General features: G+C 36.0%; 1 protein-coding gene across 6 annotated transcripts in view; it reads right to left on the minus strand.

Annotated features, from left to right (window-relative positions):
• Positions 1-15,498, minus strand: part of RASSF8 (Ras association domain family member 8) — an 85,667-nt gene extending 70,169 nt beyond the window's left edge. For 3 of the 6 annotated variants that reach the window (XM_074194210.1, XM_074194205.1, XM_074194208.1), the window contains exons 1-2: positions 15,025-15,498; positions 8,074-8,197 (exon numbers count right to left, since the gene is read on the minus strand). The gene's annotated coding sequence lies outside the window, so the exon portion shown is untranslated. The remainder of the gene's footprint in view (positions 1-8,073; positions 8,198-15,024) is intronic. The other 3 variants (XM_074194209.1, XM_074194211.1, XM_074194206.1) reach the window with 1 other exon arrangement.
• Positions 15,499-27,299: the final 11,801 nt, after the last annotated feature.

Raw genomic sequence — 27,299 nt, forward strand, 5'->3', positions numbered from 1 at the left:
GGTATTTACAAAGCATAGTTTTATTATTTATAACTTCTATATTATAAGCATTTTCTATCAATAAACCTTAAACATACATATATGTATATGTATTTAAATATAGAACTACATAAATATCTTACAGTGATTGTCAACTTTTTTCAGTTGTGGGAAGACTTCCCATGACCCCATTTAGGTGTTATGTTGGCTAAGAATCTAGAGTGGTCATTTCCTTCTCCAACTTATTTTTCAGATGAGTAACTGAGGCAAATAGAATTAAATGACTTGTCCAGAGTCAGACAGCTAATAAGTGCCTGAGGTCAAATTTGAACTCATGAAGATGAATCTTCCAAATTCCAAGCCCATTTCACCATCTATCTGCCCATACATCTAAATGGACACATACACTTCTCCCACCACCCACCCAAGCTGGTTCTTAAATATGTTCCTACCAATGCAACCAGCTATATTAGTGCATTCTCTTTTTTGGAAAGGCATTTGACTCAACAATTCTTAGATATAATTCAGTAATTGTTTTCTATCTGCAGAATGAGGTTCCTTATAAAAGTTCAAATAAATTCAGTGGGACACACCTGAAATGTCTGATGCTCGTCCTTCATTTTAAAAGAACATGACATCAGGGGGTGATGCCATGACAAGTTATGTAAACTGGATTTGAGTGAGGGGCTGTGCTAATTCACCAGTCTCACCTCCAGAACCATCTGGGTCAGTGTCCAGATATGAATCAAGACTACAGGAAATGGCCCTGGATGAGGGGTGACCAGAGTTAAGTGACCTGCCCAAGGTTACACAGCTAATAAGTGGCAAATGTGTGAGGCCGGATTTGGACTACGGCTTTTCTGAATTCAAGATCAGTGCTCTATCCAGTGCACCACTTAGCTGTCCAGGTCTATAAGTAGTCAGTTCAGTGCACAAAGCAGGATACTAGTTAGTGCAAAGAATAATGCAAATGACAAGCTAGAGACAGATTTGATTATCTTACAAGACTGTTGGCTTCACTCCCTTCTATTTTCCTAGGATCATTAACCCTAGTTAGGGTGTTTCAAACACTGGTCATTGTTCACAATACACAACCATTGCTTTGGATTGCTACAAATTCTTCACTATTACTAAGAAGTTGCTCAACAATGTAAAACATCTAAATGTCCCATGTTTTCATGTCTGAAGTCTCAACATCCCAGGAAAATATATTAGTTCTTTATTTCTTTATCATGTGTAAGTCTTACGTTTAAGCATTCTTTTGTAGTAGAACAAATGAATAAATTATATTCATTGTATTCATCTGGGATACTGGTTCTGAAATCAGGGAGGATCTGAGTTCAAATTAGGCCTCTGATACTTGACACTTAGTTGTATGATCTTAGGCAAGTCACTTAACTATGATTGCCTTGCATACAGAGCCATCTCCAATTATTTTGATTTTTTATCTCACCACTGGACCCAGATGTCTCTGGAAGAGAAAGTGAGACTGGTGACTTAACACAGCAGACCCTCACTCAAAGTCAATTTATTTGCTTATCATGCCATCACCTCCCTGATGAATGGGACAAACAACATCATCTTCATTATCCTCAAACTTTCTTATCCCTTTTGGTGAAACCTGGCTATGAATCATATCCAAACCTTATGCGATTCTCCTAGGGTTCCAAGTTAAAGATTTTCAAAGAATCAAATACAATGAGAAAAAGAGATTAAGAACTACTCTTTTTGGAGGCCAGGCTCACCCAAGAAAGATCAGATCACTGGGAGAGGGGATTTGCAGTCTTCAGGCCAACACCAGGTCTATTGTCATATTAGAAATTTTTTATTTAACACAGGCTGCCCCCAAAAGTCTTGGTGCTTTTTAAAGCTTATACACACCAAGATTTTTGGAACACTGTATTTTAGAAGGAAAAACACTATTAATACCTAAAATACAGTGTTCAAAAAATTCCTTATTCACTGTGTGAGAAGCAAGATGTTGCAGAGTACACAGTGCTGCAGGGAACTCAAAAGTTTAAATCTCTATTGCCAGCATTCTACCACTAACCAATTATGTGACCAGGGGCAAGTTGCTAAGCTCTCCATGATTCACTTTTCCCACCTATCATATGAAAACACTCATCTTCAAGTAACTCAAAAGGTTCTTCTAAGGATTAAATAAAGCATGTGAAATAAAGTAGCCAGCATAACTGCACAAATATAAATATAAAGATATAAAATATAATGTTATAATTTCAAAAGAAAAGGTTCAGAATTAGGACAGACTTAAAAATAACATATTAATAGAGAAAATCTTAAGAACCTGACCTAAGATCAAAGGTACTTGATTTTTTCCTTTAGCAGACATTCTCAGAAAGTTGTATCTTGGAATTAGGGTTCCTACCTTTTGCTCTGGTTGGCCTGAGAGCAGCAAGTCAAAGACAAGACTACCATATCAAAGAATATCATACTAAATTGATAAGAATTCAAAGACAAGGTTAAAGTCTGGTGAAACCTACAAATTTCTTCTCAGAATAATGCTTTTAAATGCACGTTTTTTCCTATCCATGTTCACAGACCTTTTGAAATCTAGGGATCAGTAGACCCTAGTTAAGAATTCCAGCACTAAGGAAAACACTTAATACTGACTTGATTATCTCTGCTGGTACTTCCCAGGCACACAATTAATACAAATATGTATTTGTGGGGAGTGTGAAAGGGTGGCTTAAGAGGAGGGAAAGCATCTTACCTTCCCTCTCTCAACTTTCTTAGCTTTATCTCTATAGGGCTATTTGTAATGATCTTCTCTTCTTCTCAAAACCCTTAACATGTTCTCCACTTATTATCTTCTTCACCTTCTTTCACCTGGCTTCGATAATAAAGTGACCCTTCTCTATGACACTATCAAGCCCTCTACAAATGGCTTTGATTCCATTTTCCCTCAGATCTCAATCATTTCCTCAATCTCTCCTCAATCTACAGACTCTCTTATCTACTGATTCTTTCCCAGTTGTTCTATCACCTACAAGTATATCCATCTCCTCCTTTCTTAAGGGGAAAAAAAAGTTCATTAAATCCTACTCGTGCCCTCAAACTCATTATCTGTCTCTTAGAAACTCTTAGAAAATGTCTGACTCCAAGTCTTGTTTTCTCTCACTTATTATTCAAGGAATATATTTTATGAAGTCATTCAATTGAAATACTTTCTACAATTACCAGTAAACACTTAATTACCAAATCAGATAACCTTCCCCCCCTTCTTCTTGATCTACTTGATCCCTCTACTTGATTGAAGGATCTACTTGATCCTTCTACTAGATGCTCTTTCTGAGATTTTGAAATATTTCATTCTCCTATATACTACCTAGAATGATTACGCCTTGGAATCTTTTGCTGATTCATCATATCCCTTAACTGCCCCAAGGCTCTGTCCTGGGTCCTTCTTTATTGACTTTATCCTTCTCAGTGACTTTATCAGTTCCATGATTTAATTATGTCTATGTAGGTGACTCATTGATAATATTCAGTCTCCAGAGTCCTGCTTCTCCTCTAGGTTTCCTTCCACATCACTAAATACCCACTGAACATCTTGAATTGGATGTGCTAGAGAGTTATCTCAAACTTGCTGTGTCTGAAAACAGAAACTATTATTCCACCCCAGTCCCACCTCGCTATTCCGAATTTCTCCATTTCTGTTGAAAACTTAAAACCCCAGCAAAGGACATTATTCTCTACTACACAACTCACCACACATATCTAATCAGTTGTCCATTTCCTACAATTTCTTCCTCTGCTTTTCTATATCCAACCACTTTTTTTTCAAGCCTTCATCACTTCACATGTAGACTATTGTAATGGCAATGACATTTTAATTAGTCTCTCTGAGACAAGTCTCTTATCACTCCAGTTTATCCTCCTCCCAACTATCAAAGCAATTTTTTAAGGGAAGGCTTGACCATGTAACTATCCTAATCTATAAACTCTAGGAGGAACTCTCTGTTGATTATATAGATTAACCACCCCCCCAAGATCTTTGATCTAGTCAGATTGATTTCCTCTCGGTTTTTCACACATAGCACTCCATTCTCTCTATCCTTGTCTTTGAACATGCCATCCATCTGCCATGCCTGAGGGATGACTATATGCCCCACCTCACTCCTCAATTCTGTTTCAATAGACTCTCTATATGCCTTCAAAACACAGACACTCAAGTACCACCTTCTGAAGTCTTGATTATGGCCCTTCCTTAACTTCTGGAGACTTCCTCCCTCCCTAATTACTTCAGATTTATTTGCATTTTTTCTCTTTTAATTTAGTATATATATATATATATATATATATATACACATACACACACACACACACACACACGTACTCGCCTCCCCCAATTAAAACAGGGATTGTTCTTATATTTTATGTCCACAGTGCCAAAGACATAGAAGATAATAAGTCACTGTTGATCAATTTTATCTCCCCCCTCCACTCCTCAAGCTTTAGAAGAATAGCAGTGTCATAAAGGACAATTATGCTCCCCTTCAATATAACCTGGTAAACAGTAAGTGAAGAGGTTTGAGATATGTTCAGATAACATCATTATTCCCTCTCTACCACACAATAAATCCTGGTATAACATTTTCCCATTTAAACAATATCAAACTTTAGTCCTTCAATAGTTTAGTCATCCCATAATCATCTGAAAGATCACCAAATACTCTTAGAACTTTTAGGATTAATAATATGACCATAGTAATGTAATTCAGTTACATCAGGAGTTAAATTGACTAGGCTAGATCCCAAGCACTCCTTTAAAATGTCATTTCTCTGAGAAGATGAGCTCCAAATTCTAAACAACCCATTTTCAAACAAACTTTTTATAAAACACAGCTTGCAAACTAAGAATTTGTGTATATAGATGACCATATAGATGACCCTGCTTTGACCAAGGTTTTAAAGCAGCAATCTGGCTTTCTTTCTCCTTCTTATTGTCAGTATTTAGGATGTCACCTTCTCTTATTACACAGACAAAATAATTTTGGCATTAGGCAAAACAAAACTTAATTAGAGGCAAATCTGCTATAAAATGAATCATGTTACAATACAAAACCAAGTAAGGGATATCTGACTTATCTACATTTTGAAGTTTAACACAAGTGTAAGCTTGATAATATTAGATAATTTAATTGAAATGAAACTAAATTTTTAGGATTAGTCCAGTTAGAACTAACTGAACTATTAATTGCTTAGAGTTGATTTAATTCATTTAGACAAATGGAACATCTTATATATTCATTATCAGATCAGATCACAAAGTTGGTTTGAATTTTGTTCATCCTTTTTTAGCCAATTAAAAAAGAAAGCATTTATTATGTGATTACTACAGAAAAAGCAGTAGGTGGCAACAGTAGAAAGAGCATTTGTCAGGATAGCTAGGTGGCACAGTGGATAGAGCACCAGCCCTGGAGTCAGGAGTAGCTGAGTTCAAATCCAGCCTCAGACACTTAATAATTACCTAGCTATGTGGCCTTGGGCAAGCCTGATAGAATGTCAGTACCTAAAAATACCAAAGGGACCATTTAGTACAGGATTTTTTAGGTTTTCTGTGTCATAGGACTCATCCTGGCAGTCTGGTGAAATTTATTCTCAGAATGCTAAAGGGTTATATAATATAAAATGCATAAAATAACTAAAGAAACCAATTTTAATAAAATATAATTATCGAAATATTTTTAAAAACTTAAGTTAAAATAACAAAGTACATATTAAAGAAAGCACAATAAATGAGAAAATTGATTATAAACATATAAATTAATAAATTTATATTTATATAAATATATAAATTGGGATTCAAACACAAAGTTCTTGCTTCCATTTCCCAGTTGTCTTTGTATCAGCCCAAGCTACTTTCTGGAAATGTTATCTTTTTAGATTAGCACAGTACTTTGCACAAAGTAAGTTCTTAAATGGCTGTTTAGCGAATCATGAACATAGCACACAAATTGCTTGTTCCTTATGGGGTTGAAGGAATCATTTGCACTTTCTTTCCTGGGAACAATTCATGCCTAGATTAAATTTCTGTCACTAGAGAGAGTGAAAGAACAGTTTTTATACATAAGATTTAGTTTCAAAAAGAAACGTCTGGAACTATCAAGAAACCATATATAGTCAGCATACTAACACCATTGTAAAGGATTGAGTAGATGGATAGAAGAGAGATCAAGAAAATGTAAAGAAAGTAATGTATTATTTGTACAAGGAAAATAAAGATGGGATATGTAGGGAGTGATTTTCAAAGAGAGGTATAAAGAGATCAGATTACTAATCATTGAAATGAGAATGTAATTTGCTTGTTTGTTTGATTACTGGGAGAATTTGTTTCTTCCCCAAACACTTTAAAAACAAGACATGTAGAACCCTCTCTCCCCCCACTCAAAAAAGAATCTTAAAAAAGTGAAATGAGAAGAACCCCAGAGAGCCAGAGAGTTTTCCATAAGAGCTATATTCAGGAAACATTGTTTAATCCTAGAAAATGGGAGGAAAGGACAAAATTAATTGTACAATGGCTTTTAAAGACTTCAATTTCTTCTATGAAAAAATACTTTTAAATTAAAATAACAAAGTACATATAATAGAAAAATAGAAATAGGGAAATGAATTATAAATAGGATCTTATTATTCCTAATATGAAGTTGCTTTATCTATTCAAAAATATTGAATTAGATTCTCCTCATAATACTGTCAAATTTTAAGAGCAACATGACAAGATAACCAAAGATTATTCAGGAGGATTTCTGCAATTAGGCAGGGAATATAAGTTACTAAATTTTGGAGCAAGAATCATAAACACACTCTGGACCATGGAAGAAATTATTTAATTCATTAGTTCTCAAAATGTGATCCAGAGAGCCCTGAGAATCCCTGACATAATTTTAGCAGGTCCTCCAGGTCAGAACTCTTATAATATTGTTAAGATCTTTTGATTTTGAATATAGTAAATATCAATAGGGTAGGGTGGGATCCTCCTCAATGCTTTTTTTGGAGGGGAGGAGATTATGAAGCAATGGGATTAGGTGATTTGCCCAAGGTCACAGAGTTAGTAAGTATCAAGTATCTGAGGCTGAATTTGAACACAGGTCTTCCTGACTCTAGGGCCAGTGCTCTATCTCTTTTGCTACCTAGCTGCCACTCAATGTTTTTAAGAGCATGAAAGAAGTCCTGAAACCAAAAATTTTGAGAACTATTGATCTAATCAGATCTAATCAGATATTTACAGATAAGACAAATGAGGCAGGCAAGATACACAGTCAGGAAGTGTCTGAAGTAGTTTTTTAAACCTTCATTTTAAAAGTGAAGAAATTAAAACTCAGAAATGTCTGGTAATTTAAGCAAAGTCACATTATAAAAATTCTACAGTCAATCTTCATCACCATGCTCCAACAGCCACAGCCTTTTCACACTGTTGGATCCCTCCACGCCTGCAGTCCCTTCTTCTAATTTCAGTTCCTCCCAGAACTTCCATTTTCAAGAAAATCCAAGTCAATCATGTTCACTCTTCGATTTCCCTGACTTCTCTTCCTGACTCTCCCACCTTCTTGGAAGGAAAAGTGCCTTCTCTCCCCTTCTACCCATTTTCAGCTTTTTTTTTTTTAGTATCATCTTCCCCCTTTTGGAATGTTAGCTCCTTGGAGAAGAATACATCTTGTTGCCTTGATTTGTATTTCCAATGTTTAGTCCAGTTTCTGGCACTGTTTGTGGATTTGACTTTCTATACTTTTTAAAATATATGCACACAAATCTAAACTAATATTAAAATCTTAAGATTCCTTATATCATAAAGTTTAAGTAATTTTAGCTAGCATTTAATAGTACTTTGTCTGCAAAAAATCTGTAATGCACTCATTTAATCCTTATAAGAACCCCAAATGAGGAAATTAAGGCACATAGAAGTTAAATGATTTGTCTAGGATCACATATCTAATAAGTGTGTAGGGAAGGGAAGAACTGAATCAAGATCAAATGAAACCATATGATATATTACTACAATCCTTCCCAGAGACTATTGTCTTCAATTATTTTTCCTAATAATTAGAGTCATACAAAAGTGGGATTGGTCACCTGAAGAGGTGGTGGGAAGCTGAACGATCACTTGGCAGGTTATGATATAGTGAAGATTTTTTCAGGTACGGGTTGGACTAGGTTCCAAGTGAGGCTCATTCCAAGTTTGATTCTTTGAGAACCACTAAAAAATAATCAATAATTAAGATAATGAATATTAAACTGCATGGAAAGCACAAATACCTTAACATTGCAAACACATTTTATGTATATATATATATATGAATTTAAAACATTGGGGGAATTAACTGTAATAGATTTTGACTAGTATCAAAATATCAAAGTGCACATCAAAATTCCCTAAATATTCACAATAATCCTCTAGAATTATTATTGATATGGTAAATAAAATCAATAGAACATGGAGTTAGTGACTGAATTCATCTGAGGTACATTGGGTACCCTTATAATTCAATCAGTGAAATGAACTATGAGTAAAGAAACTTTAACTAAATCAAACTATTAGTTCTCAATTAAGAATCTTAAGACAGATACCTGAAGAAATGAAAATTTAAAAGATTGATCCAAGGCCTAAGGCCAGTATGTATCAAAAGTAGACTTTGTATCCACTAATTCTTGGGTCCTACTGATAACAGATATTAACCTCAATTTATCCTATATACATGGGATTATCAGTCATCTTGACCTAAACCTTGCCTCTGTATTCCAATGTCTTCAGAGGAAAGAGTGAAGCTGATAATTTTGCACAGCCCTGCTTCACTTAAATCCAATTCAAGAAATCACCCTCCTTGTCATTGATCTTCTCTGAGATAGAAGATTGAACAACAGCAATCCTATAAACATCTTGTTTGTTCATAGTTGTGGCATATCATCTTCCCCATTAAATCATGAACTATGATTGCAATAGCAAGAACTGGTTTTTTATTTTGTTTTACCTCTGTATCACCTGTGCTTAGCATTGTCTCTGGCCCATCCAGTACATGGTAGGGGGGGTGGCTAGGTGGCGTAGTGGATAAAGCACCGGCCTTGGAGTCAGGAGTACCTGGGTTCAAATCCCATCTCAGATACTTAAAAATTACCTAGCTGTGTGGCCTTGGGCAATCTACTTAACCCCCATTTGCCTTGCAAAAAAAAAAAAAAAACCTAAAAAAAAATAATAAATATCACGGATTGTTGAATCAAATACAGTTAAATGACTAAATGTAAAAGGTGGAAATTAGTCTTCTGACAGTCACTCTTACCCTATGAAGTAGATTTTGCAAAAAAGTATATAATGTTATCTAGCTAAAGGAAAATAGTAATCAATTAACAAGAAATTATTACCTATATGCCAGGTACTATGATAAAATAAATATAAAAACTAAAATGCAAAGCAATTAACCAAGGAATTTATGTCCAACTGGAGAAGACAATTAGATATACCATATAGAATAATTATATATCATATGTACATAACATACACATACATATAGAGAGAGAAAGAAAGAGAGAAACATTATCTTTTCCTGCTCCCAGTCAGGTCCATATACTAAAATCAGATTAAAATCAGCATAAAAAAGCAGGTATCCTAGAAGAGGAGAGACTAGTCCCCCCTATGTAAAAGGGGATGGAAGTTTGTAGGCTAATTGTACCTAGAAAAGCCTTAGGCAGTCTGTCTGTCTTTTTTCTTTCTTTTCAATATGAAGACACCACAGAAACTCATCTTCTCCTCTACCATCTGCCTATGCCAAGGCACCCCATTCATCATGCCTTAGGGATTGATTTGTATAGAGCACTGACAAATTGTTAAAAAAAAAAAAAAGGATCTACTGTATCTTCCAAGTTTCCCTGACACTGGATACAATTTTTTTAAAGGAATTGGCAATCGTTCAAGAGATAGGATAAAAATTCTGAAGGAGGAGGTGATAAACTAAACTAAGTAACAAGTACAAATGACATTAATAAACTCATTAAGTTAGAATTTAGGGATTCCAATGTGAAACATTCATGTTTTCAACTAGAGAGTAATATTTCAAATTATCAAAGTTTGAGTTGTGACTGTGCATACTATCAATCAGTAAATTAATTAGCATGTATAAAATGCCTCTGGTGTGCCCAGGCACTGTGTTAACTGCTGAGGATTAAAAGAAATGCCCCCCCCAATCCCTCCTAAAAATGCCTTCTCTCAAGAAAGTCACTATCTAATAGGGGAGAAAGCAAGCAAAAAACTATGTCCAAACTATATACAGCATAAAGTGGGAGTAATCTCAGAGGAAAGATAAAACGATTAAGAAGGACTGGATAAACTTTGCAGAAGATGGAACCTATGCTAACCCCTGAAGAAAGCCAGGGAATGCAGAATGTAAATAAGAGATGAGAAAGGAGAAAGTTCAAGGCATGGAGGAGCTGTGATGTATAGTAAGATAAATATCTTGGAACTAGCCTCTAAAAGTTGGCTGCAGTGATGAACTTTCAACTACAGCATCTCTCAGCTCTCACCCAAGTTGTAAAAAAAAGATCATCTTTTGCCTTAGTTTGGAAAGACACTTCCTAAGAAACATTACAAATCCCCGATGAACTAAAGAAGCATTTGCAAATTATTTGTTGAAATGAAACATACATACAATGCAGCACAGTGAGTTTGTTACTTTGGAAAGACCTAGTCTTGCATTTATAAGTGCCTATTACTTGAAGGCACTGTGCTAAGCCCTGAGGATACAAAAAGGCAAACAACCACCACCACCACAAGGACAAACATTCCCTACTAGTCTGAGTCAGGAGACCTGATCTCAAATCCCACCTCAAAACCTTGCTATGTGACCTTGAACAAGTCACTTTACCTCAGTGCCTTGATTTCCTAATCTGTAAAATGAAGATGCTATCTACTTCATAGGATTCTTGTCCTTTGTAAATTTTAAAAGGTTATGCAAATGTGAACCTATTAGTAACAACCAGAAGAACTTTAGTTTCTTTATTCTTGAGAGTCAAAATTTTGATTTAACATCTAATTTGCCAGTGCTGATGCCAGTTAGAAAAATATGCCAGTCAAAAAAATAATATATCTCTTAGAAGTAGCCCATTTAAAAATTGCTCTCCTTTAGTTACTTGCTTTCTATCTTTCTAAAAGATACTTAAACAGCTTAAATATCTTAAGTCTTAAGACTTTAATTTCATTAAAAGTAGAATTCTTTTTTCCTCTGCCATAATTTTCTTCCATTGCCTTCCTTTGAAGTCTGTCACTAAGCAATCAACAACAGCCAGCATCTGTTATCCTATGACAAAGTGTAAAATTATATGCCACAGTAAGAATTTTTCTTAATAATAATTTTGGACTGCAAAAAACAGCACCATTACATTAATGAGGTACTTTGGGAAAGGATTATCTACAAGAGAAAACAAGAGTAATGCTAATTAAAAGGTGTTCTAATTTATAATTGTGCAATTAATTAATGTCTCAGTTTTCCCCCCTTAAAAATGCCAAAAATACTTCATGTTATCGATGTTAAGGGACAAAGATAAAAAAATGTCAAAGATAGCAATTCAGATGCAATAACTGAGTCAGCTGTTCACTTTTAAGAACAAAATTTTAAATTCTCTTTACATCCCGAGCTCTGATATATACTTAGTATAGATTAGCATGTTAAGTGGGGTAGGTAGGTAATAATGAAAAGAAAATAGCATCTTGAGTTAGTCAACTACACTATATCCCCATCCCACCCACAATGACTTTGAAATCTTTTGAATGGGTTCTAATAATGCTTAGGTGGGTTGTCCTATTATTCCAGAGTAGATGACAAGGCAATTATGCAAAACTGACACAGAATCAAAAAAAGAATTGTAATTACACCCTGTTGGCATTCACACATTCCCTCCCTCTCCCAGCAATACAAGAATTGCCTTATTTTAACAAAAGGCAATTGAAACTGGAATTAGATTTAGGTGACCTGGGTTCAAATTCAGGTTCTTCCATTTAGTGTATACATGTCAAAGGTAAGTAACTGCCCATGTCTGGGTACACTTGCCAGATATAGGGGAAAAGGATCACTGACTCTAAAGACTAGAAGACCTGGGTTTCAATCCTATCTATATGACTGTAGATAACTTAAGGTCTGTGGAAATCAGGTCCCAAACTGTCAAATGAGTAGCCTCCTAGATTCCTAAATCTATGTCTCTATGTACAACATAGAAGAATTAGTCTAGATGACCTTGAAAATATAAACAAATCACTTCTCTCAGCCTTAGTTTCTTCATTTGTAAAATGAGAATAAAAAAATAAAAATAACCACCTCACAGGACTGTTGTGTACATTATTATACAAATAATATACATACAAACATGTATATACATAGGTAGATAGTTTAGAAACCTCTTTGTTCAGTAGTGTTTGACTCTTCATGATTCCATTTGGAAATTCTTTGATAAAGATACTGAAATAGTTTGCCATTTAAAGTGATGGGGGGGTTAAGTCACTTGCTGAGAGTCACACAGCTAATAGGTGTCTGAGGACAGGATTTGAATTCAGGTCTTCCTGACTACAGGCCCTGTGCTCATATCCACTGAGCCACCTAATTTAAAGGGCTTTAAAGGGCTATATAAAGAGCTGTTATTATCCCTCCCACCACTATCAGTTTATGGGTCTATAAAATCCTAAAGAACTAGCTGTGAGACCTCTCTGCCTCAGTTTCCTCTTCCATAAAATGAAAATTTTAGATTCACTTCCTCTAAGATTTCTATCAGTTCTAAATCTATGATTCTGTGGACAGATGATCAACCCTTAGAATTTGAAACATTCATGACAAAAAAGTAGCCACTACTATGCAAAAATTAGACACTACTATGGGTTAGAGAACTTTTCTGAAAAGTATGTGTGTGTGTGACTGATCAAATTCAAAAAATTAGCCACTACTATGCTTGGCAAAGGCCAAGCAAGTTACCTAAAAAAAAAAATTCAGCACCTAAAAAAGCAAGCAGAAAATGAATGTACATGTACACAAAACTCCTTTAAATCTGCAATTCCCAGATATTTATTGAATTTCTCATTTCTTAAAAAAAAAAACAGGAAAAGCAACTCCAAATATTCTTTTCTCCTTTGAAATTTCAAAAGAGAAATATGTTAATAATGTATAGCTTTTTGCCTTCAGCATTTTGAAGCTTTATAGTGTAATTCAAACATGCTTATCATTTCTACAATGTACTAACCTCATACTTTTTTGTACAGTTCTGTCTCAAGATTTGAAAAGCTTTAAACTAGATGATCCTAGGAAATGTCCTTTATTATTATAAATTGTACCCCTTACATGACATTCCTGTTTTGAAACTCCTAGAAGGAGAGAAACTGAGAATGAAAGGTTTTTCACTATATCTGGACAAACTCCATTACAAGTTTGATTTTTCAAAAAAAGAAATCCATTATGCATTTATAATTAACAGATTTAACTGTTTCATTCAACCTTTCCAAATCCCCCAAAAAGAATAATAAAATGAAAGTCAATATTATCAAAGGTTACAAAACGATGAAATTCATAAGTATCATTCCTTTCTTCCAAGAGAGGAGGAAAGGGGCTGACTGAGTTAAAAGGGGAAAGCAATTGATATTTACTTATCAACATCTTTGCACTGCCTGCTTTTCATCTTATCCCAGCAAGGGTCCAAGATTATCTGAAGTCCTAAGGTAAACTGCAAGATGTTTAGAATGCATTCAGACACACCACAAGTTTCCCTCCCCTTCGTAGTACTTTGCAGCTTTGTTAACATAATCCAATCCAAATTGAGCAAATAAAAATCTCAGCCTGCTGGAGCCTTCTATTAGAATCCATTTTTAGAATGTTATGTTTTATATCGCGGATACCTTCTGGGGACAAAGTAGATCTTGTCAAGTCAAAAATTATAACTGCATATTATAATATATATATATATATACACATGTATGACTGTCTTATAAAGCCTACCAAGGGAAAATTGTGTTTTTACTTAATATTTTATTTTTTCGCGTTTTTCAAATCATAGATTTAGAGTTTTCAACAGAAAAGGAAACTGAGACCCGGAAAGAAAACTGACTTGCCCAAGGTCACACGTGTAGGTAATAAAGTGGCAAAGCCAGCTTTAGAACCAAGATATTGTGATTCCAAACCTAGCGTTCTTCCCACTCCAGCAGTCTCTCCCAAAAGCCCTACCTACTTTGACAGGTGTAAGTCGCTACTAAAATGCACACTATCTTCTCCCTTTCTCTAATGAGAAATGAGATGCAATGCTGACAGTTAAGTCTGCACAGCGGAGTTACTCGACCTCCCATTTAAAAGGGAGAGAACGTAGTGAATGATTAGCAACCCCAGGCGGTAGTACTAAAGGAAATCGAGTTTGTTTCTTTATGGAAAAATCGACAGCATACCACGCAAGGACCAAATCTCACCTAAAGGTGTCATACTGCTGTCGGCAGTGTACTATTTACCCTTTTAAATCCCATAAGGATTTACTTTTTACCGTCTCCCTCTACTTTATCTTTCCTCTGGAAGACTCAAGACTGGGTGGGGCGTAGTACAGAAAGACAGATTTTTTTAAACAATGGACAACGAAACAAATTATCAAGGGAACAAAAAAAGTAGCAATACTCCACTAACCCGCCTAAAGTAAATCTGATTTCCACTGCAGGGTAAAAACCCAAGAAGTCGGAGCTTCGTTTCTCAGTTCAGCAAAAAGTGGCCTCTAAACTCTTTCCAAGGGCACTGACTCAGGGTCGGAGAGCGGGGGGCGACCTTGTACTTTTCTGAAAAGTCTGTGTGTGGTTGACCAAATTCAGAACGCAAGGCAAGAGGAAAGGTGCATGGGGAGGTGAGGAGGGCTGGGGGGAGGCAGAGTAAAGAAACAGAAGGTGGAGAAAGAGAAAGAAGAGGGGGGCGGGGAAGAGGAGAAGGAAGCAGAAGGTTTGGAGAAAGAAAGAGGAGGAGGAAGAAGAGGAGGAGGGGTGGAAGGCCCATTAAGAAATGTTCCGAGCAAACTAAAGTTGATACTTACAGTTTTGCAACTGCAACGCCCCCGTAGGCTGCAAGAGTCGAGTCAAGCTGTACAGGGCAGCAGCAGGGGACCGAGGGCTCAGGCGGCTCCGGGGAACCAAGGGCTGCAGCAAAGCTCCTCTGCTTGCCCGGGTGGCGGCGTCGGCTGGGGCTGGGGCAGCCCGGCGCTCTTCCTCCTCCAGCCGCTGTAGCGCAGGCTCCGCTCCTCTCAGCCAGCCAGCCCCACCGAGGCTGGAAGCACCGACTTCTTTTCCCCCGGAGCAGAGCTGGGGACTTTGAGGAGGGGGACCCACGAAGCCCCCCCGCTTCACATCCAAGGGGTGTGTGTGTGTGTGTGTGTGTGTGTGTGTGTGTGTGTGTGTTCAGGGAATGTGTGGTCCGCGAGTAGGGAAGAGCCTCCCCACCGCCACCAGCTCCAGCCCCACTGCTGCAAGGACTAAAACGGCTGGAGCTGCTGCTGCTGCGGCGGCGGCGGCTCAGAGGAGAGGGAGGGAGGGAGGGAGGGGGCAGCCGCCACCGCCGCCGCTGTGCTGCAGCTGGGATCTAGCAAGGGGGCGGGAGGCAGAGCCTGCGTCGGGCTCCAGCCCTGGCCGTGGCTCTGGGGGCCAAGCACCCGCGGCAGCCTCCGAGGGGCTGCGGAGCAGCGCGGCTCCTCCCCTTTCGCCTTGCGCGCGCTTGTGTGTGCTTGTGTGGGTCTGTGTGCGCTTGAGTGTGTGTGTGGGGGGGGGTCTGTCTGCGTGTGATTCTGAGCCCCCGCCCCGGCGTGCACCTCCTGCGGCCTTTGGCTCTCTGGTTACTGTAACAGCTTTCTGGCCCCGTCTCTCTCTCTTCCTATCCTCTGGGCCCTCTCTTCCTCCCTTTTGCCAGGAGATACATTGTAACGGAACTGGGACACCGGGCGCTGCATTGTGGGAGCTTTGAAAGCAGCAGCAGAATAAGCCAATCACACCAACTCTTCCCCACACCCCCCTTACGAATACACACCTCTCATTTCAACTTTCTTCCAGCCTCTCTACTACGCACTCCTCTGCAGCTGAGCCCCACAACCAAAACACATCCCCCACCTTACTCACCTCCCCACCCCCCCATTCGTGCGAAGCTCAAATTTCCACTGGGTCTCAAGCCGTGGCACCATGTGAATAGGAGAGACAGATCTCACCGAAATGAGAGCAATGATAAATGGTTTATTAAAGCGAAGGAGAGCAAAATCTTCCATCGCCAGAGGGTTTTTAAAACTTCTCTCAAAATTAACTCCCGAATGCAGAATGCTTCTTCAACACACATAAATACTTCCAAACCTCCTAGGACTGAATCTGAACTGTTTTTCATCTGGAATTGACTATGATTCAGAGTCCTCTACACGCAGGCAATGAATGAGGCAAGAAGGGAAAACATACATACGCACAAAGAATGAATCAGACATGAGTAACAAAAATTCTGAGATACAGAAGACTGTGATTTGTTTCCTTCTCATCAAACTACCATTTGAAGGAGAAAATGTGCACGGGAAGAAAATATTTATCATTAGATTTAGATGTGTAATTATTATTATTTGTTATTTTATTATTCACTATTCCCTTTAAAAACAGGCTTCAATCAACCAAACATGAGATAACATAGGCAAACTGCTTTGCAAACCTTAAAGTATTCATGTTCACTATTGTAATTTGGTTGGTTTTAGGCTGCTAGATGGTACAATGGATAGAATGTTGAACCTCTTGTCAGGAATATCTGAGTTCAAATTCTCTTATTACAATATCTGTGTGACTCCAGGGCTGGTCCTCTTTTCATCGCATTAACCTGGATGCCCTAGGTTTTCACGTCCAGTATGGTGAGAGGGGAAAATTAGACAATCCTTTCTATCCTTAATAAAACTATTCCCAGAACTCTGGCCAATTGTTATTTAGAATCCTTTCTCATTTCTAGAAGGAACATTTACATCTCATCAACTGCTATTAAATTCTGAGAAAGGTTTTTGCTACTATTTCTGATTTTAAAAAATTGAGGGGGGGCAATTAAAAAAAACTAGGATTATAAAATTTTTAAGGAAGCTAAGAGATTATTTAATCCAAACTTTTTTCATTTCATCATTGAGGAACTTGAGCCCAGAGAGGATAAGTGAATTGCCTAGTCTCACACAAATAGTTCCATAGTCAGATTTCCCACCCCAGGTCCTGCAATCTAAACTCAAGGACTTTCCATATTATTTCTTTATTTTATCCTCTCTTTAATTTGGGGGCATATAAAAAAAACATAATCTCAATCCTCCAATACTTTGAGAAGTGATTCTGTTCGTGTAGGGGGTATCTGCATTGACAGGAACCTCAGCCCCTTGATGATTTTAGTAGATAATCTTTAGGATTTGTCTTTAAAGGAGAGTCTAGGTGGTGCAGGGATAGAGCAGCGACTCTGGAGTCAGGAGTACCTGAGTTCAAATGCGACCTCAGGCATTTAATAATTACCTAGCTGTATGGCCCTGGGCAAACCACTTAATCCCATTCCTTTGCAAAAACCCCAAACAAACAAAAAAATCTGGCTTTAAAAATCTTCACCTGTAGATATCTTGGTGATTAGCTTCTCCAAAACCATCTAGGCCTCAGATTATAGATATATAGTGCATAATTCAAGAATAATTAGCAGAAGTGCAAATCTTGCACAGTAACTGAGGAACTCTTTGAGATCTATAAATCTCATAATTTATTTGGGCCAACAGAGAAGGAGGGTTATTTTTTTATCCCATAAACGACCAAAAGTTCTTAAGTTGGCAAGAACTTCAAATAATTAAAAAGATTCGTGAAGAGTTTGCTTTTTCTCTTGAAGGAAAAAAAATCACTTTATCCCCCAAATCAAAGGCAAACATTTTTCAAATGCTCATAAGGAAAAATCAAAAACAAAAAAATCCCCCCTCTGCCTGAACAATTTATCTTGCTTAAATAAAGGGGCATATTGAATAAAAGTGGAAATACTTCTAAAGGAAGATTAATAACAAGTGGTCATAATAAATTATAATCCAGCCAAATGGATTTAGTAGAAGAGTTTCAACTAAGGCTCAGACCTTATTTAGGGTAGAAATTTCCTGAGAGGATAATCCTTTGGAAATTCAAATGGTCTTTGTACTTTTGTTGTTAGTTAAAATAATTGATTCAGTCAGTTAAGATTAAATACAAGGGCTGAACAAGAGCCTATAATAGGATAAGTTAGGCAAAAAATTTGTTTGGGGTGCCAGATTTTAGTCAAGTTTAAGAGTTGATCATTCTTCTCTATCTGCCATGATGTTTGTATATAGAAGCAATGCACTTAAATAAATGAAATATTAAGTTTCTTTAAAATTTTTTTTAATTTTAAATTTTAAAACAAGATGATAAAAAATTTTTTTCAGTGTACAGAGCAGGACATAAGAATATTCAATATAAAAAATAAATTTATTTTTCAAGAAAACCTATGTAATTAATACTACACATTTTTTTCAAAGCTACTTAGCTTTTCTGTGCTTCCTTCTAGGTTTTACTTTTGTTCTCTGATGTGAACTTTTTTTCCCTCCTCACCCTACAGAAGATTACAATTAAGTGCAAATAAACACATACAAACAAATCTATAAACATATACTTACATATATACATACACATATATATGAATGTAACATGATATTATGCACATTTCTACTTGTCATTTCTTTCTCTGAAGATGGATAGTATCTTCCTTCATAGGTCCAAATCTTTCCATACTTTTCTAATCAACCAGCTCATCAATTTCTTAAATCACAGCAGTAGTCTATCACAATCATATACAAACATCTGTTTAGCTATTAATATATCTATCATTTTAACTAATCATATGGATTAGCTGATAAGATACCTCAGTTGTTTTAATATGCATTTCTTTCATTAATAATGATTGTATTTTCCATATGAGCATATTTGGTTTTGATTTCTTCATCAAAAAAGTGATTATTCATATCACTTGACCATTTAGCAATTGGGGTATGACATGTATTCTTATAAATTAGAAAAAGTTCTTTATATATTTGAGAAATTAAATCTATTATTAAATAATATTGGTGACATATAATGTAGTTTTCCTATTTTTCTCCTTTAATCTATATTAGTTTTAACTTTGTATAAGATCATCATTTCTACCCCTGCATTTTTTCTACTTCATCCCTTATTTTAACTCTGTATGTATCTCTCATTTTTAGTTTCCTGAAAGCAGCATATTGTTAAATTCAAATTTTGAATTCATTCTGCTATTTCTGATTTATGGGTAAATTCTCTTCACATTCAAAGTTAAAATTATTTGGATATTTCCCTTGATCCTATTTTTCCTCATAGTCCTAAATGCTTTATCACTCCTCCCTGTCTAATTTACTCCCACCTACTACCTGGCCCTCCAGTTCCTTAATCTAGCCACCCCCCTATAAGAGTCTCACTCTTATCCTCTCCCCTCCACCCTCCATCTTAATTTACTTATCTTTTAAAATTTCTTTCTTCTACCCTCTTCTTTCCAAATTCTTAATTTACACACCCGCCTAAAAAACCCTCTTATTCTATCACCTCTAGGTCTCTTATTTCATTCTAAATTTACAAAACTTTTATACCATCCTAGATGTTTATGTTCTTTCCTCTATACACATTTTTGATGAAAATAAGGTTCCAACATTATCAGCACTCCACCCCAAATTGCTTCTTCTGTATTAATTCTTCCTTTCATGCTACATTTGTATAAGATAATTACTCCTTTTATCTCTTCCTAAGCAGTTTAATTTTTTTAAATCACCCCATTATACATAGCTCCACTAAAATCTTTCTTTCAAACTACTCAAATAATGATGTACTGATAATATTTTTGCATATAAGAAGTAAATCCTTGACCTTATGGAGTCCCTTATAATTGGACTTTAATATTTATCTTATATTTCTCCTGGATCTCATGTTGAATTTTCTATTAAGTTCTTTCATAAAGATGTCACAAATACCTGAAAGCCTTTCAATTAATTAAATACTCATTTTCCCCCCATTCAGGATCATACTTTATTGGGTAAATCATAACCTTACTCATAACCTTTGACCCCTACACTGTCCATGAAATGAAAATTCCTGAGGCTGAGGCTGCCTCTCTTTCTTTCCAGTTGCCCCCCCTAAGGTTTATTGCTTGTTGATTCCAAAAAGTCAGGTGTTGGCTCTTTACTCAAACCAAGCCTCTAGCCCTGAAGGCCATCTTTCCTTTGATCCTCTTAACTTTGTCTTAGGAGGACAATTGCTTTTCCCTAATTTTTGTTTATTTATGTGGTCTACAATCACTTTGAAATGAAGTTCCATCTTTTTTGTGGAGTAAATTAGGAGGCTCTGAAGTCTTCTGACCTCCATCATTTTCCAATGCTTGGTTTATAACAGAATTCTAAAATTGGAATGGATATCGGAAATCACCTATGCTAAATAGATCTGCTCTTGGGAGGTCATTGTGGTAAGTGAATATAGCAGTAAGAATACAAGAGATATGTTTAAGGAAATATATGTTTAAAGAGACTAACCAAAAAAAGTTAGGAAATGGAATATGGAGTCATGAAGGCCTGGATTTAAATCCCACCTCAGACACTTATCAATAGTGAAGTCTTGTGAAAATCATTTAACTTTTCAGGGGCTCAGTTTCCTCATGGATTGGATGACTTTTACAGTCCCTTCCAACTCTAAATCTTTGAACCTATGTCTGGAATAGATTCCCAAATCTAGTAAATTTCAGAATCAGAACTTGAAACCAGGTGATTATGATGAAGAGAAACAAATCAGCTGCAACAATTAGACACAAAGACCTTTTCACTACAGATAAGTAGCAGGTAAGCTTCCCCTTCATGCATTATAGTGGTCAAAAATTCATCACTTGGTGGCCAACCTAGTGACAAACTTCTCCAAACATATCCTGGTTCTTTGACATCAGAAACCTATTCTGATGCCAGACCTATCCCAGAAGCCTTTCCAGTTTTATAAAACCTGTCATAGCTTCTATTATCCTAGCATAACCTTTTGAAGACTCAGGATTATCTCTAAAGTGTGACAGGCATTTGAGAATAACTTTAGTTGGGAAATTCTTGAATGTGGCTTTAGATGAGAAATGTAATCCAATCTAATCCAAGGAATATCTTTTAAATACCTATTATGTGATAGAGGATCTATGAGGTGTTCAAGGAAAACTAGTACCTCTGGTTTAGGGTGACTAGGGAATCCCTTCATGGAAGTGTTTTCTTCCCTGAAGCTGAAATCAAGGCAGTGAGCTTTAAAATCCACTTTCTCTCTTCTATAAAAGAAGGCCAGGTAGATAGGTGGTGTAGTAAATAGAGTGCTGGACTTGGAGTGAGGAAGACATACTTACTGAGTTTAAATCTGACTTCAGACACTTGCTATGTGATCCTGGGCAAGTCATTTAATCCTCTATGACTGAATTTCCTTATTTGTAAAAAGAGTTGGAGAAGGAAATAGCAAACCATTCCAGCATCTTTTTCAAAAAGTTCCAAATGGGGTCACAAAGAGTTGGACAACATTGAACAACAACAACAACATAACAGCAAAATAAAGGGAGCTGGGAGGAATTTGATAATATATACCTTTAAGCTCTCTAATCAGAGGGCACAGTGAAGTTTGAAGGAGATGGTGTGAATCAAGGTTTGAGTTAGCAGCATGGTGGTGAATTTAGTAGTGATGAGTTTAACCTTGAAAAGGCATCTTGGGGGCAGCTAGGTGGCGAAGTGGATAAAGCACCCGCCCTGGAGTCAGGAGTACCTGGGTTCAAATCTGATTTCAGACACTTAATAATTACCTAGCTGTGTGGCCTTGGGCAAGCCACTTAACCCCATTTGCCTTGCAAAAAAAAAACCCTCAAAAAAAAAAAGAAAAAGAAAAGGCATCTTGCTCTGTGTAGTTGAAACCAGGAAAAATAAAAGTGGCAAAAAAAAATGCTAAAAATGAAGAGGTTCATCCAACTGTCTTGCCATTTGCCCTATAAAATATATGCTTTTAATAGTATCCCTCCTTGTAGTACCCTGTGTTCAAGGAAGTTTTGTGTTTTTATTTTGGCATCCCTCAATAATACCTAGATCCTAATAGCCCATCTTCTGGTGCTGAGGCTGACTTGGTCCCTGCTTGCCTAAGGATCTTAATTCTGGACCTGATTGAAGGTTCTAAATTAGATTGCTAGTCTTCCTACTTAATAGTCATGTGATCTTAGTTAAGTGATTTAGTCTCTATCTCAATTTATGTGTATCATAAACATTATCATTATCCTTATCCCAATGTGAAATTTGGAAAACAAATAGTACTTCAAAAGAATCTCAAAAAACTAGATTCACATAAGTATCATTGTCAAATATAACAATTATATTAACATCAGAAGATCTGAATTGGAGACATAGGTTTACCGTTTACAAACTATGTGACCTTGGGCAGGTCATAGAATTATTTAAATTTTGGTTCAATATTAGGAAGTGTTTTAATATATTTGATTATATCAATAACAAAATTAACCAAAAAACCCTACATGATTTTATCAATAGATGCAGAAAAAGATTTAACAAAATATAATTTTCATTCCTATTAAAAATTTGAAGGCATAAGTGATAATCAATTTTTCCTTGAAATGATAAGCATCTACCCAAAATCATCAGTAAGTATTATCTGTATTGGGAGTAAGTTAGAAGCCTTCCTAATAAGATCAGGATTGAAACAGAGATATCTGTTATCACCAGTATTATTCAATACTTTACTAGAAATGTTAACAATAGCAATAAGAAGAAAAAGAAATTGAAATTGAAGGAATCAGAATGCATTATTCGGGTTCGGGAAAGGAAAGATGGAAATAAAACAAAAATTTATTTAAAAAGGTTACAAGACACAGGAAGGGCTAGGGAGAGAAAGAGATAGAGATAAAAGAACAGCCAAGCAGCATTGGCTGGACCATGGTCAGAGAAGACTGAGGCCCTGAACTGGGTCCAACTCAGTTTTTTTTTGTCTTGTCTCTCATCTAGAGGGCAAAAGGTGAACTCCCTTTCTCTTACTGGACCAGGAATTAGGTAAAGCCTAAGGAAATCAAGATACAAATTTTATATTAAACAATGAATCAATGGTACATCAAGAATGGGGGGGGGCCTCCAAGCAGCTTTTAAGATTACAATTGTTTCTGTTACAATAATTAGTTCTTTACTTCTAGTCATTTTACAACTCAAGAGTAAGGTCTTAGTCAGTTTATATCTCCACCCAAGTTCTACATTCACAATTCTCTTCATCTTTCCCCTGCACCAATGAAACTATCTCTGTTTGCAGATGATGTAACCATATACTTGGAAAATCCCAGAGACTGACTAAACAGTTAGTTGAAACAATAATTTTAGCAAAGTAAAATAACTGGTAGCATGGCAAGACAAACCCAGAAACTATATGAAAAATAATTATAAAACACTTTTTTATACAAATAAAATCACATTTTAATAATAAGAGAAATATTAATTATTCATGAGTAGGCCTAGTCAATATAGAAAAATGACTAGGCAACCAAAATTATTCTATTTCTTCAGTGCCATACCAATTAAATTACAAAGAAATCATTTTATCAAACTAGAAAAGTTCAATGTTTGAGAGAACAAAAAGTTGTGAATATCAAAGAAATTAATGGAAAAAAATTTAGAAAAGACATCTAGCAATGCCAGTACTTAAGCCATATATAAAGTGAAAATTATCAAAGCTATAAGGTACTAAATAAGAAATGGAATGATAATCTGTGAAACAGAGTAGGTAATACACAGTATCAATCATTATGATAATCTTGTGTATGATAAATGTAAAGGTTTAAGTTTGAAGGATAAGAATAATTATTGAGAAAACTGGAAATTGGTCTGACCGAAATTAGGTTTAGATCAATACCTTACACTATTTACCAAGATATGATCAAAATGGATATGACTTAGACATAAAGGAAGATAGTGTTGTTATTCAATAATTTCAGTCCTATCTGATTCTTCATGACTCCAGTTGGAGCCTTCTTGGCAAAGACACTACAGTGGTTTGCTTTGCTTTCTCCAACTCATTTGTAAAGAACTGAAAATTGAGGGGCTCTCCATCAATTGGGGAATGACTAGAATAAGTTGTAGAATATGATTGTGATGGAATACTACTAAACTGTAAGAAATGATGAGCAGGTTGATTTTAGGAAAGAATGGAAAGACTTGCATGAATTAAGAGCGAAATAAGCAGAACCAAGAAAATTATTAAATATAGTATCAATACTCTTCAAATAATAAATGTGACTGGCCAAGCTATCCTGAGTTAGATGAATACTCAAATTAGCTACAAAGACCTGTCAAGATGATGCTATTCTTCTCCAGAGAAAAAAATGACACAAGTTTGTGTCAAAGTTTGCTTTCTCTAGTGTGGACTTGGCGGAGAGCAGAAAATAGCTTGGGATTCAAATTTAAAAAATTTAAATTTTTTTTTAAAAATTAAAAAAAAATCAGGACTACTATTTGACATATAATACCTTAAACAAATTACTTAAATTCTTAGGGACTCAGCCTCCTCATCTGTAAAATGGGGCATTGGATTAGATGATTTTTTAAATGTCTGACCTGGTTCTAAAACTATTATCTTTTATAGTCCAGATTGCTATTTTTCAATTGCTTGAAGACAGTTATCATGTCTTCCCTAAATTTTTCTTCTCTGAACTAAGCATATCTACTTCATTTAACTTATCCTTACATAATATAGTTGCCATTCCTAAATTGAGCCATATAAAAATGAACAAAATTCTCTAGATGTGATCTGAACAAACTGATTACAATGTAACCATCACTTAATTTGTTTTGGAAACTATGTTTCTCATAATATTGTACAAGATATCATTAACTTTTTTCTCTACCAGCTTTAACAAGTTCATACTGAACTTGTAGCCCACTAAATTCAGCAGATCAATATTAGAGTATTATGACTTTCATATTATACTTGTGCAGTAATATTTTTAATGCAAAAGTTTTACATTTATCCCTATTAAATTTCTTTTTCTCCATCAAGTCCTACTCTGATGCTTCATTGTGCTCTTAATGGTGATGCATAAATTATGGCAGATTGTATCGATCTGTAAAGACATTAGGTAATGTCCACAGAACAGAATTCTATTCTCCAAGGATCAAATTAAGTAAAGCAAACTTTAACACCAATAGGTTAGCCTCTGGAGAGTGTCTTTGACTGTTACATTGTATGAAATGGAAACATTTTTTCAAATGGTCCTTAGTCCTCCACTTCACTTCCAGAATTATAGTGATAGATACACTAGGAGAAAAGGGGACAGAAGGTGTTAAGAATGAAGAACTTGGTATCTAATTTTATGAATTGTTGTGGTACTTAGAGACTTCTAGAAGCTCAGATGGTAGAGTAAGCAGGAAATTGCCTGGACTTTCCATATTTACTTCCAAAACAACTAAAAATTAGCTTCCCAAAATGAATTAGACTGTTAAGAACCAGCAAAACAATGGAGCAAAACAATCTGCTAATCCAAGAAACATGGAAAGTTGTCGGGAAAGGTATATCTCACTCAGGTAAAAGAGGAGTACTGTCCAAGACAGGAAGCATCCCAGCAAGCCAGGAGATCCTGAGCTCCAATGTGGTATTAGGTAAGTAGGCAAATGCCCACCCAAGGACCACCAAATATCTTAGAACACTGTTGGGTGAAAAGGCAAAACTCAGCACCAGGACTACCATGAACCTTAGCACATTACCAAGGTAAGCTTCGACACTCCTTTGGCACTGTGCAGCATCAGCAACCTAGCCATGTCCATTCCCACCCACCCCCATTTCTGTACAACAATAAGAATTCAACCTTGACATAATAAAGGGGTCTCTATCTGCCTCAGTACATCATCAGAACAGATCCCTGTGGCCTACAGTTGTGCCAACAGCAACCCCCAATTCTACCCTATCCTCTCAAAGGTCTCTCATGATCCCAGAATAGCACCAGGCAAACATCCAGGACCTGCAGCCCCTGGCATAAGAAGTTTGGGACAGTGCCCCTTCTACGCCAGAAGCAGAGCTCAAATTTAAAGAAAGGGAAAAGACTGGAGATGAGCAAAAAAAAAAAACAAAAACAATGTGTCCATAGAAAATTATTATAATAGTGGAGAAGATCAAGGCATGAACTCAGAAAACAATGTCAAAATTCCTTTGTGCAAAGCCCCAAAGGAAAAAAAAATGTGAATTAGACTCAAACCCAAAAGAACTAAAGGAAGATTTCAAAAGAGTTTAAAAAATCAAATGAGAGGTAGAAGAAAAATTGAGGAAAGAATTGAGAGTGATACAAGAATCATAAAAAAAAGTCAACAGCTTGATAAAGGGAACCACAAAAATGGAAAAAGAGATACAAAAACAACTCCCTAATAAGTAGAATTGACCAAATTTAAAAGGAGGTACAAAAGCTACCTGAAGAAAAAAATTCCTTAAAAATTATAATTGGATAAGTGGCAGCTAATGACCCTATGATGCATCAAGAATCAATCAAACAAAATCAAAAGAATGAAAAAAATAGAAGTATAAAGCACATCATTGGAAAAAGAAGTTCTGGAAAATAGATCTAGGAGAGAGCATTTAAGAATCATTGGAGTTCCCAAAATTCATGATCAAAAGAAGGATATGGACATCATACTTCAAGAAATAATCAAAGAAAACGGTCCTGATTTCCTAGAACCAAAAAGTAAAGTAGACATTGAAAGAATCCACTGATCACCTCAGGAAAGAGATTTCAAAATGAAAAGTCTCAGTCACATTTTAGTCAAATTGCAGAACTTCTAGGTCAAAGGAAAAATATAGCAAGGTGCCAGAAAGAAGTAATTCACATATTGAGAAGTCAGTATTACATAGAACTCACGACTGCAACATTAAAATATCCTTTAATCATGGAACACTATGTTCTGGAGGGCAAAGGAGCTAGGAGTACAACCAAGAGTCTGAATGGTGAAACTGAACATAATCCTTCAATGAAAAAATAGCTATTCATTAAAATAGAAGACTTTCAAACTTTCCTAAGGAAATGACAAGAGTTGAACAAAAGTTTTGATTTTCAATATCAAGACTCAGGTCAAATATAAAAAAGATAAAAAAGGAAGAGGAAAACTTAAAGGATTCAGTAAGCCTAAGTTATTCCCTTCATGGTAAGATAATACTTGTAATTCTTAAGAACTATATCTCCAATAGTACAGTTAGAAGGAGTACACAGAGAAAGAGAACACATGTATTAGTTGAATTTGAGGGG

The sequence above is a fragment of the Macrotis lagotis genome, chromosome 7, assembly GCF_037893015.1.
Source record: "Macrotis lagotis isolate mMagLag1 chromosome 7, bilby.v1.9.chrom.fasta, whole genome shotgun sequence".
Taxonomy (NCBI): domain Eukaryota; kingdom Metazoa; phylum Chordata; class Mammalia; order Peramelemorphia; family Peramelidae; genus Macrotis; species Macrotis lagotis.